Source organism: Paramisgurnus dabryanus, chromosome 2 (genome assembly GCF_030506205.2).
Source record: "Paramisgurnus dabryanus chromosome 2, PD_genome_1.1, whole genome shotgun sequence".
In the NCBI taxonomy this organism is placed as follows: Eukaryota; Metazoa; Chordata; class Actinopteri; order Cypriniformes; family Cobitidae; genus Paramisgurnus; species Paramisgurnus dabryanus.
In genome coordinates this window covers 34530284-34543921 of record NC_133338.1, presented here as the reverse complement: position 1 = coordinate 34543921, position 13638 = coordinate 34530284, and the positions used below count along the sequence as shown (strand labels likewise).

General features: G+C 37.1%; 1 protein-coding gene across 13 annotated transcripts in view; it reads right to left on the bottom strand.

Annotated features, from left to right (window-relative positions):
* Positions 1–13638, bottom strand: part of dgkza (diacylglycerol kinase, zeta a) — a 108164-nt gene that overhangs the window by 63138 nt on the left and 31388 nt on the right. For 7 of the 13 annotated variants that reach the window (XM_065289455.1, XM_065289456.1, XM_065289458.1 and 4 more), the window contains exon 1: positions 4090–4243. The exons of the other annotated variants lie outside the window; for them this stretch is intronic. The gene's annotated coding sequence lies outside the window, so the exon portion shown is untranslated. Of the gene's footprint in view, positions 1–4089; positions 4244–13638 lie in introns of those variants that run through there. 13 annotated transcript variants of the gene reach the window in all.

Here is a 13638-nt window from a genome sequence, read left to right as displayed (position 1 = left end):
CCAGATCGATTCGATTTCGATTCACAAGCTATCAAATCGATTCACCTTTCGACTCAGATTCTCGGATCAATTTTTATGCTCGATTCGACTCGAATATAGATTTAATACAAATCCTATATTTATGAAAAAGAACAGTGAACATAAGTTTACAAATGGGTAATTAATAAAAAGAAATTAACTCTTTCACCACCATTGACGAGATATCTCGTCAATTAAGAGAAAACGCTTCCCCGCCAATGACGAGATTTTCCGTCTTTCAACAATACCGCTATTATTCCGCAACTTTTTAAACCCGGAAGTATTGCCCTATGGCAAGCTGCTGCATGTTCGTGTCTGTTTTAAAGATCGCTCTGAATGGGATCTCTATGAAAAGTCCGTCACAAAAATGGAATTATCTCTGCTTTTTGCTCAAAATGTGGTGTTTTTGCAGAAACCTAGCCATATTCAAAAGCTGATTACAAAAGAACCACTGAAGGTAGGATGAAACGGTTTTTTTATGTTTGAAAGCAGAGGGTCTGTTCTTTCATTTGGTATATTGTAAGTTTATATATTTAAAGAAAAACATTTTCTGGAAGGCATTAAACTTTGGTGAAAATCATGAAAAACGCTGGCGCTGGCTGGCAACTTTTTTAAAAAACGCTGGCGGTGAAAGAGTTAAGAGCCACAAACCTGTATATTAAACTCTTTTATTTTAGGTACACTTGGGTACATTAAAACAGAACCCATCTTAAATTTTCAAATACATACAATTATGTTAAATACAATAGAATTTATTGCTATATGAAAAATGTATGCTGAAAAAAGTCAGAAAATTCGCATTCCTTGATCAATATAATTTTTTGAAATCGATTAGTGGTCTTTGAGAATGAATTTTGAATCAACCACATTTAACCCATTTGCGCCTGATGCTGCATGAAGAAACATTACATCTACCACCGGTACTTTTATTTCATGTGCTACAGAGGCTAAGATATTAATTTATTGGTAGACGTAGACAATTCTTAGTATTTTTTCTGAAAACCCTCAGGAGATAAGGGTATTCATCCTAGAATAAAATAGGTTTTATGCGTTTTAGGAGTAAATGGGTTTAAAAAAAGATTAATCGAAAAAACTATTTTTTTGCCCAGCCATACTCAATACCAGGTTGAATTTTGAACAAATGTAAAACGACTTCTGTATAATTTCACTTTGAACATAAGCAGTGAATTGTTACTTTTGACTCTGTCAGCAGAACCGAAAGTAACACACAGGTGGGTCAAAAGTAACACAACAAAACAAGATAGATTTTTGAATTACACTTGTTTTTAGTAAATACACATGGACATGAGCTTGTTAATATGTAACTGCAAACATATTTTGTTGTTTATCTTTGCAAAAAATTATTAAATTACATTTAATTTTATCGTTTTATCAAATGTTTCAAAAGTATCCCAAAAGTTCAAACTTGAATTGTTGAGAATTAAACACTTTGAGCTGAACAGTATGAACACTATAAAAATCTAATTAAATCAAATTAAATAATCTACATTTTCAACATATACCAACAGTATTAGCAGCGGGACAAAAGTATCAAGTAGAGATGTCCCTATCAAGTGGTTTCAGACTCGAGCGGAATCGGACGTTACCTTCCGATCAGGACTCGGATACATATGCAGGGTTTAAATTGGGGCAGGGCCGCCCGGGGCTAACAGACTGAAGGTCTCGCTCTGCTCCGCGCCATTGTACGCGCTGCGCTGGTGCGTGTGAACTGACGCAAATAATTACGTGTTTTCATGCTTCAAACACTCGTGCATGCGGTGCATCCACGACAAAACCGCTTTTTTACAGCTAATTTAAACGACACGTCGATCGTTTTTGTCATTATGTGCTCAGTTAATCTACATCAGTATGCAGCTCCGTGTCGCACTCAGAACCTCAAGAACGCACATTCGCGCAGGAGGATCACATTACACATTGTAGAGATGAGAGATGGAGGTAAGAATGGTGCACATGTCGAAAAAACTTAATAGAAGTCTAGAAACAAAGTATTAAAGTATGTATAGCCATGTCAATCATCTTATTACAATAGGTTAACTAGATAACTGGATACAACTTATTGTATAGTTTAATAAAATAATGTGTTTTGATTATACAAATCAATTATGACCTAACTAGTGATTGTTTAACTAACTGCTGACCAGCTTATGGAATCATACATACTATACATATATACTATATTCTCATTATTTTTTTAACACATCTATAGTTATGCGCTGGCACAGAGTTAGACCCTTTTGACTCCACACAGAAACAGCAACGTGTGCGGCATGACATAAGGAGCATCCTGAATCTATTTTTTCGCTCTTCTTTATTCTTTTTTTTATGTTTTATAGAAGTATCGGATCGGGACTCGGTATCGGCAGATACTCAAAATCAAATGACTCGGACTCGAGAGCAAATAAACCTGATCGGGACATCCCTAGTATCAAGTGTTACTTTTGTCTCAACAGGAACTCCTGACATTTAAATCCTATTTACTTTTATTTTGAAAAACTCTGGGAAGTCAAAATGCAGGTTGTGTTAGAACACTAAATAACTGTAGATTGATCAGTACTGTAACACATGAAACGAGAAACACAATGTGCAATAAGAAAAAAAATGCACGCTCTACTTATCGAATTTACGTGTTATGGTCAAAAACAGATTTACGGACCTACACGCGCAAAATGGTGATGAAATAATGCAATTTTTTCAGCTCTGTCAAGTGTTGCGTGCTAAAGATGCTGTCATAGTTTGGAATGCAAATGTCATCAGGGCTCTGAAAAAACACTCTGTATACAGTATACAGTATACTGTAGTGTGTCACAATATTACTATGTTTCCAAATTTAGCTAGAAGTATACAGGTATACAAAAGACTGAAACACAGTAAATTCACTAATTCACTAATCAACTAATCAAGTGTACCAATCTTTTATTGTTGAACACTTTAGTGGCAGAAATTTGTTGTCATGTTTTTTTTCCTCATTACTAACTGTGTCTGAGCTTCTGGTTCCCCCTGTCATTTCTTCCCAAGGTCTCTCTCTATGGTGCATTCATTCAGTGTGCACTCATTTCCTTGCCTTCATTAGGAGAACTTTCCACCAGTAATGCCCAACACTGTGTACTCACAGTGGTGCCTAAAACAAAAAAGCCAACTTAAGGCACAACACGGAGTGTCCTGTTGTGGATATAAACCAACATATCATAAAAGACCCAAATGCTCACTAAATTATCACCTTTACTAGTACTATTAGTACTGTTATTTTTTTCATGAAACAAAGTTAGTTAGCCTAACCATACAGTAGTTTCCTGCAAAGTAACATAGCACATGGTACATTAGTATAGGATGTGCGGTCTCATGCAGTACAGATTGTATCAGCATTTTAGAACAGCATCAAACTATTCAAATTTGGCATTTAATGGTGGCTGTTTTTTATTTATTTTTTTAAATATATCTAGACAGCTTTAAAAAGCTTGTGATGCTGTCAGCGATCTGGATATTCTCTAAATATTCTCTTACATACATACACACACAGTCAGTGGCCCATAAACACTGCAGCTTAATCATTTGCTTGCCTCTATTCAACCAATGTGTATTATTAACATCCACAACACCACAAGTGTACACGTACTGAATCTATTTTTAGAGTTAGGACTTCTGTTAACAACAGCATGCAGCTTTTGTTATTTTCACTTCTCACATCTTATACAGATTCCAGCACTGGCTTTATAACCAGACACATTACCAAGTAGTGCTACAAATACTCCACCAAGAAGTGCTACACAATGCTGTTAAGCAACAGTTAATGACAGAACTACACAGACAGTAATGTGATTAGAGTCACTGTGACTTACTTAGTTGCAGTTGTTTTGCCTTTCAGTAAGGAGAAACACCAGACTCACTTAATACACCTTAGATTTACCTCTAATAATACATCTGATATAAACATCTCAGACTCACAGTACATACACACTGTTAGATATAAACACAGAGGAGTGTGAAGGACACAGCACTGCACTCTACTGATGTCAACAGAACCTCAAGCTTACAATGAAAGAAACATACAACCTGATAGAGGAGTAAAAATCATCCAAATGTCTTCTACTTTCCTCCAAAGAGAACTTTAAGTTGGTGCAAGATGGGATGAGCAAGAGAGAGAGAGAGAGAGAGAGAGAAGAGAGAGAGAGGAGTAAAGACGAGAGAGATGGTTGACAGGGGAAGGGGAAGAGTGAGCAGCCAGTCTGCCCTGAAAGAGTGGGAGGGTCAAAAACAGAGCGGGAGAGAGAGAGAGAGAGAGAGAGAGAGAGAGAGAGAGAGAGAGAGAGAGAGAGAGAGAGAGAGAGAGAGAGCAAGAGAGATAACACAGATTCAAATTATTCTACTGATCAAGCATGATTCCCCTGACACAGACACTTTGTATATGCTGACTATTTATGTCATTTATCATGCAGATCAAAGGTAACCAAAATCTAATGCTCTGCCTTAATAAACATAAAGATTCAAATAAGAAAACCCAGCTATAGTATATTCAAAAATTAATGTATACCGATATATAAGCTGATAACCGGTATCGGCAGATACTGTAAAAGCAATTTTTGTCACTATCGGACATCAGCCAACTGTTTAAGAACAGATGATGATCAGGGCAGATGATATTCTGGCAATCAAGAGGGGTGGAAAAATGCATTACAAGTCATGATGTGGGATTATTTTGAATTGGTTTGCCATTGGTGGTGCAAACTTATAAACCCTTTTCAAAAATTCACACGATAGGTCAAATCATTGTTGCTGTGTTGGACAATTCAGTGTGCTCAAACAAACACATAAATGTTTACTTTCCACAATTACACTGTCCAGACATTCGATTAACCAATTGGCTTACAGAAAACTACACAGGGACAAAATAAAGCGCACGCCACCATTCAGAGCAAGCTAACAACCTCTCCACTCTCCCACCAGCCCATGAGCAAGGTTATTATTTTACACACAAACTGCTTTCAATGGAAAGGATATTCAGCCAGCTGAATATACTGTATGTCTAAAGGTGTAGGGGGGCACAAACAAACGCGGGGTTCATTTTAACACAGCTACTTTACATATTTATACACGGCCAAGCAATCTGTGCTTCTGGTCTTTTTCTCTTATTGCCAGAAGATGATCTCTTGTGATTTTGTGAAAATTTTTGCTGTGTTTTGGATAAGATATTGAACAAAGAGTGTTTGAGGCATAAAAGTTAATTTCTTCATCTTGTTTTTTTCGATTTCTGAGTTGGGTGTGTAAGTCACCAAATCCAACCTTATATTATTTAAATCACTGTCTTGTTACCTAAAACATTCCACCATTTTGAAACATGTCAGCAACTCCTAGTAACTTAGTAACTGGGATTGAAAACATTTTTACACAGCGGGGATAGTTGAAACACAGCATTACAACTAACGCCGCATTCAGACAGCCAGCGATGTTATCGCTGTGTGTCGCCCGTCTCTTTCAATGAGGCATTTCTAAATCTGCTTGTCAAATTATGGTACTCATAAACAAATGAGTCCATTCACCCCAGTAACTGATGAGAGAAGGATGACGTGAACTCCACTGCTTCGTTCTCATTGGTAGTTGATCCTGAAATTCGCTTGACATTTGCATAAACTGATACTGACTCGCCGACAGGTTTTGAAAAATCGCAGACAAATGCCCGAAATCACAGGCAAACCGATGCTTCTGCACGCGAGTGACAATCACACAGTGTGAATTATCAAAGACGTGATCTGAAAGAATCGCAGAAGAGTCGCAGACACCCGTGAGATATTTGGCATGCTAAATATCTGGACCTGTCGGCGATTCAAAATCATGCCGTGTGAAATGTGTTTTGACTGAAAAAAGCATCGGGGATGACCTACAGCCAATGAGAGAGCAACATACAGGACAGCTGGAAGTTCGGGGAGGAGTCTCTCCAAACATTTCCTCCATCATAATCTGTATTTCTTCTTCTTTCTACTTCAAATGAGCACACATGCAATTTGTATAGTAAGCTTCATTTTTAATAATAATCCCAGTCTCACATGAGAAATCCGGTCTTGCACACGTGACCTCGCTTTGTTTCTTTCGCGTCACTTCTCGCGTACGTTTGGTTGCGAGACATAATTTTCGGACCGGGACAAAGATGTTGGCGATTCTCCCTACGGTAAAGTCATGCAGTATGAAACCCCCCGTCACCAATCCATCATGCAGTCTGAAACAGCAGCAAATTATTTGTGTTTAAACTTAATTTTCTAGCAGGTGTTACAACAAACTCTGTGTTTGTTACAATTAACCCCACCTATGGGGTAAGTTGTAACGTTTGCACTTCTTGTGTCTTTTTTGGTGTAATTGTATAATAACAGTAGGTCCCACATACAAACTTTAAGTCTTCATTTGTAGCAGAGATGTGTGTGTTGACTGTGTAAAAAAATGATGAATCAAGCTTAAATATTTTTTGAATGATAAAGCCAAAGTCAAAAAGTGTTAGGTTGTGCCCCGCTCTCCCCTATATGTTGTTTTACTCTGAGAAAAAGGGTGTTCTAGTCTATGCTGGTCTCTTAAATCTGACATGACAAAGACACAACACAGATCAGCGTGTGATGCATCTGCCGCAAACAGTTTGTGACTATGTGTGTGAACGCTCCCCGAGTGGTTGGACCGCAACAGCTTTCTGCCTTATGATGACTGATAGCGCTATCACAGATTAAGCGTCTACTGCATCTAACACACAGGCACGCAAACACACACACAACCACATTTTCAGTTTCTGTTTCCAGAAACACACAGTTTTAGAAGTGCACTCAATAATGATTTTTCTCATTTAAGAGTTTACACATATCAGTGAATAGTACTTTTGAAAAAAATAGCTTTAAAATCAGATAAATAGATCTGATAATATCTTTATAGATTTATAAATATGTATAAACGCATGATCACAGCAATCACTGTTTCTTCATATTTGCACGAAATCTCGAAAACTTTTGTGATGCTATAACCACACCGCTAGTTGTCAGTACAAGTCCAAGATAATTGCAACTTTAATAGAGCATCACAGAAAGAAAGTAAGAAAGAAAGAAAGAAAAGAAAGGTCATTTACCGAAAACAAGCATGTTAACACGCTCACACATACGCTTCCTTCCCACACACCTGAACCCACACAGACACTTACTCACCCTGCCTATGTCTACAGTATATGCATGTGCACACACATACAGAGTCTGTTTTATGCAGATGCTTCACTAGACAGCTGTCAAATGAACTTTAAGGCATCTGCCTTATAAGGTGCTGTTTAGCACTCACATGACCGCTTTTGCTACACTGCTCAACGAAGAGTGGTTGGATAATTTTTACAGTCTGTTGGAGTCGAGGCGTTTTAGATTTGCAATTCGGAGAGCAGACAAGGAGATTATATTTAGAGCTCCATCGCTAAGTGGAGGAGTATGAAGAATGAGGGAGAGTGTGAGTCACCATGTAAACAGGGAACAAGCAAAGTCCGTTAGTGCATTTAAATCCTGTATGGCTGTGCTGTCTCACACATCACGTATTGTCACCCATGGCAACTGTCGCTGTTTCTGTCGGGGTGTCAGAGCAAATCATTACCTGACAATCATCATAGCTACCACCTAAGGCCAGCTGTCAGTCCTACCCACTGACAGTTTAATCTTCACATCATCCAAACAGCCAAACTCCTACTTGAGAACAGAAACTCTATTGTACATATTGAGGAAAGGAAGGCATCTGCTGGTCAGCAGCTGACATTACATGTTTATATACCTTGACTTTGTCATGCACTCACAAGAAATATTTACATGTTATCAGAAATAATCACTATTATGTTCATTTAAAGTAGAGCTGGCGAAAAAAATCATCTGCGATTCTCATGCATGTCTCATCAGTAAAGCCAGTGAAAGCTAGGCTAAATAACATTCATAATTGTGGAAGATCGTTTGCGATTATGCTTAGCTTACTACTGTGTAGTAAATGCAGCTCCATCTGAAAGCAGGTGATGGCAATTTACTACTAATCACCAAACCGGCTTTACTGATGAGACACGCTTGAGAATCGCAGGCGGTTTTTTGCCCAGCTCTAATTTAAAGTTTATACATTTATCTTTGGGGTCTGCTAGAATATGTGACCCAGTGTGTGAAAACCCAGCTAAAGTCATTTCGTTGTGTGATGTACTGCTTTTTTAGATAAAATCCTCCTTATTTAAAATGTTAAGAACATTATGTGAAAAATAACATTAAAATCTTTGACATGACCTTACTCAGTCAATAAATATGAAAGTGAAATTAATGATTAAAATTAAACTTTGATGCTACTTATCTAAAAATAAAATGTTGAGAAATTAGCCTGGATTACAAAGATCGGGGTCACACATATATATACATTAGTTAATTTTTAAAAATGTACTTTGCTGTAATGCCTATTTTCACCCTCTATTTGAAACACTTTATTTTAGCTTTCTTCTAAAACACCCAAGCTGTGTCTGATATATCCCCCAATATGCACTATTTGAGAAAACATCATTTTTTTTCTATGCACTAAGTGTCATTCACTCATTTTTATTCACTATTTTGAATAAACTATAAAAACTTCCTTTGACATCGAGTGTGCTTTGTAACTGTGCATTGTTTACATACACAAACAGGTTTAATAATGAAAAGGCAAAATAATAAACCATGAATGTGCTCTTTCACACTGACAACAATTTCAATGTATCTCTATGTTCCAATGAACTAAAAGAAGTGTACCCAGTGGGCTGGTTTCCAGGACAGGGATTAGCTTAAACCAGGACTAAGCCTTAGTTTAATTAGGAAATATAACTAGTTTTAACAAACATGACTTACTAAAAACATTACTTGTGGACATTTTGAGTCAAAACAAAGGGTACTGATGTATTTTAATATGTCAATGCAAGTTGTTTTCAGTTTGGACAGTTAATTTTTTGAGTTTAAGACTAGTCTAATTACTGTCCTGGAAACCAACCCTAATGTTTCAGTTCTGCCAGAATGTATACCTGTCCTCCAGTAGATGGCAGCAATGGCTAAGTGATAAGTGTCTGGCGTAGTATATTTAACCCGAGAGTACCAGACTAGATCTGGCAACACAGTGGGCTGACCAAAACATGAGGAGGGAAAACTAAAATACATTTACAGACTGCAAATATTGCTAACATTTACACTGTATAGTTTGCTTGAAACGTAATAGTTACAATGAACTAATAAACTGTTAAAAGGAGAATAAAGAAATCAATCATTGAAACTCAATACACAGGTTTATTTGTGTAACTATATACAGATTCAAGATAGAGAGAGAGAGAGAAACAGTTGTGTCTGAAACTCCAGTTCCATTAAATCCAAATGATAACAGATACACCCTTTTAATACAACATAACATCCTGCAAACAGTCCTCAGTCACACATCAGTCTGAGGTGCACTAGCACACTCTAGTCTTGAGCTACATTTAGACCTGTCAACAACCACTTACAAAGACTCAACTTCCAGTTGAATCACCATGCTCACGAGTCTTAACACGCTGTTAATAGAAACATCTTTTATGCATTTCTAAAATCAGCACATCTCATTCTGAGACAGACAGTTATTACTGGTACTGTAGCCAGTCAAATCTACAAGCAAAGTCTGTCTGAGAGTCATCCTGGTCTGATTTTGACTAAGATCACTCATCACTCTAGAGGAAGTGGCATGATACAGTCACATTAAATCAACAAAATTGATCACAGTTATAAGGCCAGATTATTTGCTCCATAATCATGAGTTCTGCTTCACCTTTGAGACCTATGAGATTTTAAATATGGTCAATATCAGGGAAAACCCGTTTTTTAAAGAGCACCTGTTACATTGCTAAAATGGTAGAATAAAATGTGTTCGCATGGTTTATGGTTAAAAAACACATTCGTTTCCACATACAGTACATTATTGTTGCTCCCTTCCTCTAACGCATTGATTTTGTACAAAGCTCATCGTTCTGAAAAGCACAGCGTCCTCCTGTTGGCCAGACGTTGTGATTGGCCTTAATAACTCTGACATCAGCCAAAAATGTGACGCTTCTTACCATGTTTTGAAGATTATCTCACAATGCAATGCTGACAGGAGTTAATATCGTCTTTACTTCCTTATCAATACGAGCCGAATTTGATCCAGAAAATGCAGTTGACCAAGTTGATCAAAGAAAGTTACCAGTGCGGCTTCAGCAGGACGTAACAGATTGGTAAGGTAAAGATTACTAAAACATTAAAAACCATGTCTGCATTCGTGATCGTAGAAACGACAAACAACAAGTGCTACTCTGCAATGGTCAAAACTTGCGTTTGAATCATAGTTTAGTTTATAGTAAATTCTTTAAATATGAAAACATAGACTACTTACAGGCTATATTTCGGAAGCGGCCGAAATTATGATAATGACCGTGGTGTCCACGCCAGCCGTGTGTTTGTTGTAGTCCAAGATAAGAGATTTACTTTGGGATTTGTACCTTTGCATATCATTTACATGTACTAATATACACTTACACACCAAAGAAAAAGTAAAATCCTGAATCGGATAATTGGTACTCTTTAAAGCAACACCAAAGAGGTTTTTTTTACCTTAAAATAACGTTTCCAAAAAAGTTTCAGTTGTTCATCCACTCGAAACAGGGTGAACGGCACTTTCACATTCGCTTTGCAGCCCTCTATCGGCCAAAACCGCTTTAGTTTCCAACCGTCGGGTCTCGGTCCTGTAGTTCGAGTAATAACTACAAAAACTTGCTTTACGGCAGACCTACAATCCAATCAGAGCCAGCTATGCTGCAGTATTTACTACAGTGGGTAATGGACAATTACGCTTCTAACCTATAGGGGGAGCAAAGAGCAAAAACTCTTAAGTGTTGCTTTAATTTTGCTTATGATTTTTTTTTTCACTTTTAAAAATGCTTTTACTTTCTTCAATAAAGTTCTTAATATTGGTTTCGGAAAAAAAACACAAAGCACGGATAAACAAGGGCGTAAGTTTGATTTTTGGAATATACATAAAATTGGTCTTTAGAGACACATTGTCATAAATGTTTAACTCACATTATATTTCAAATAGTATGTTTTGGTTTCATTACCTTATTAAAGTTGCACAGGTCAAAAACAACTTTTATATCAGGTTTATAACATACCCCACAGAGAAATGTGCAAATCATTAGAATTAAAAAAAGAAACATGATTTGGATAATGGTTTATAAGCATTTTTAACAAAAAAGGCATGCAAAAAGTCGATTGTCTATATAAGTGACTCCCATATAAACAAGTACAAACATACACTAATGTTTAAGTTTGCAACACATTAGATTATTGTCATTGTCATGTATTGGGAAAAACAGTCCCTGAATCAAACTTTATGCAACTTGACCTGCATTTTGTGCATCAAACTATTGGTATAGGAATGCTTTCTTCCTCACTAACCAATTGACGAACATGGCATCACATGACTATAATAACGCACATGACATCTTGTTGAGAGCTTTGGTGCTTTATACAAATTTGCTCTGTCACACATTAGCCAGAAAAGAAAAGGCCAATCATAAAGCAACGTGGGTTGGAGAGGTGGGACTTAAAAAGGTAAAACCAGTCCTCTTGGAGACGTGAGTTACAAAGGCGGGACTCATTGCATAGAACGAGATCTGTAATCGCTTAGGTCAGTGGTTCTTAACGTTATTCCTGGAGGCCCACTGCCCTGCATGTTTTGTATGTCTCTTTTATCTGGCAGACTCAGTTCAGTTCATTGAGATCTCTTCTAATGAGCTGATGATTTGAATCAGGTGTGTTAAATAAGGGAGACATACAAAATGTGCAGGGCAGTGGGCCTCGAGGAATAACGTTAAGAACCACTGGCTTAGGTAACCCAAATTGGGCTATTTTAACAGAAGGCGGATGTAAAAGATATTTAATCTCATTTAAATGATTCTTGGATAAATAAATGTTAAATAAAATGACTAATAAATGAAAAGCACAAAACACAGACTGACATCAATGGCTATTATAAATTTTGATTAATTGTTTGGTCGGAATAATAGCAATTCTGTGTTCCCTAGCGTCCCTACCCAAATTGACACCAGAAGACCATTCTCAGTTCTGACAGTATTACTGTATCACCACAAGAGAGACCAAATAGGGACAATAATGACCTATGAGAGAGAGTGTAAAAAAGCAGGCACCACTCCCCATACACACAGATACTGTACATATAAAAACACAAAAGCCAGAGTATTTTATTGTTTGTGCAAATGTGCACTCTTTTATCATTAAAAGTAATCTTATATTTGCCTGGTTACCCTTAAATACACAAATCAGAGTGAAATAAAGAGCAGAGGTGAGGACGGAGAGAGGAAGAGATAAAGCCTTTTCACACTCGGACTACTCGGATCAACATTTGCCAATGCACTAAACTCTACTGAATAAAGCGTCAGCTTCAATGTTAGTGATGGGCATTGAAGCAATTGTAAGAAATATGTTTAGTTGGTAAATGTTCTGAAATTGTATTTTGTTACTTAGCAACACCCTGCTATGGAGCTTTAAGCAAGCATTGTAATGCAGAGGTCAGAGCAGTGCTTGGCCCTTGGGTGCTGACCTATAGTAATTGCAATTAACTGTATTAGGAACAATTAACTGGAAGATAAATGAACAAGGACAGGACAAATTTACTATTGGCACATGAGGAGAAGTTTATTTTTACACATAGCCTGTCAGACAGGTGCTGTATAGAAAAATCCTGTCATTACGGATACAGCCACACCTCCTATTCCACTGCTTAAACCAACACAAGCGTGCTCACACACACACGCACAACAAAAAACAGTGCACACATCTCTAAACAAGTCTCAAGGTTTGAGTAGGATGTATGTCACAGATGTTACATATATACTGTGCACATACACTGAACTGAACTCTTAAACTGCCCGAATAACATAGCAAGCAAGATTTTAACAGGTTATTTCCACTGCTTACAGGAAAACTTGATTCTGACTGGATGCAGTTGCAACATTCTGTGGTCAAATACTTTTGCATAATGATCAACATTTCATATTTTATCTATGCATTTGAAAAGTAGGAAAGTGTACAGTCAGCCGTTCCAAAAGAAGACCTCATTATACAGTACAAGGTTCTGGCTATCCTACTCGGGTATATTTTTTGCTAACATTATACTTATTTTGCACTAACAGTGTCCAACACCCACTCATACACAAAGTGAAAACCAAATAGGCACAAGTATTAGGTAACAAATCAGGACATAAGAGTATAAGTGTGTTTTAAAAGAAGGGAGTTGCAGTGCACTATACGGAGTAGATGTTTGTGATATTATTAAAAACATTAGCATTAGTTTATTATCAGTAGAACTGAGCAATGTACACTCTAAGAAAGGATGTGTTCATATGATTTTAACACAATATTTGTCAGTTTGTGTTGATTTTATATAAATAAAATACTAGTTGTGTTAAAAGTAACACAAAATGTGTTCCAATAAAAACACATAGATGTGTGTATTCTGGGACGAGGCATTTAGTGTGTTGCCCTTAAACTAACACTGATTGTTTTTAACACATCCATTTCTAAGAGT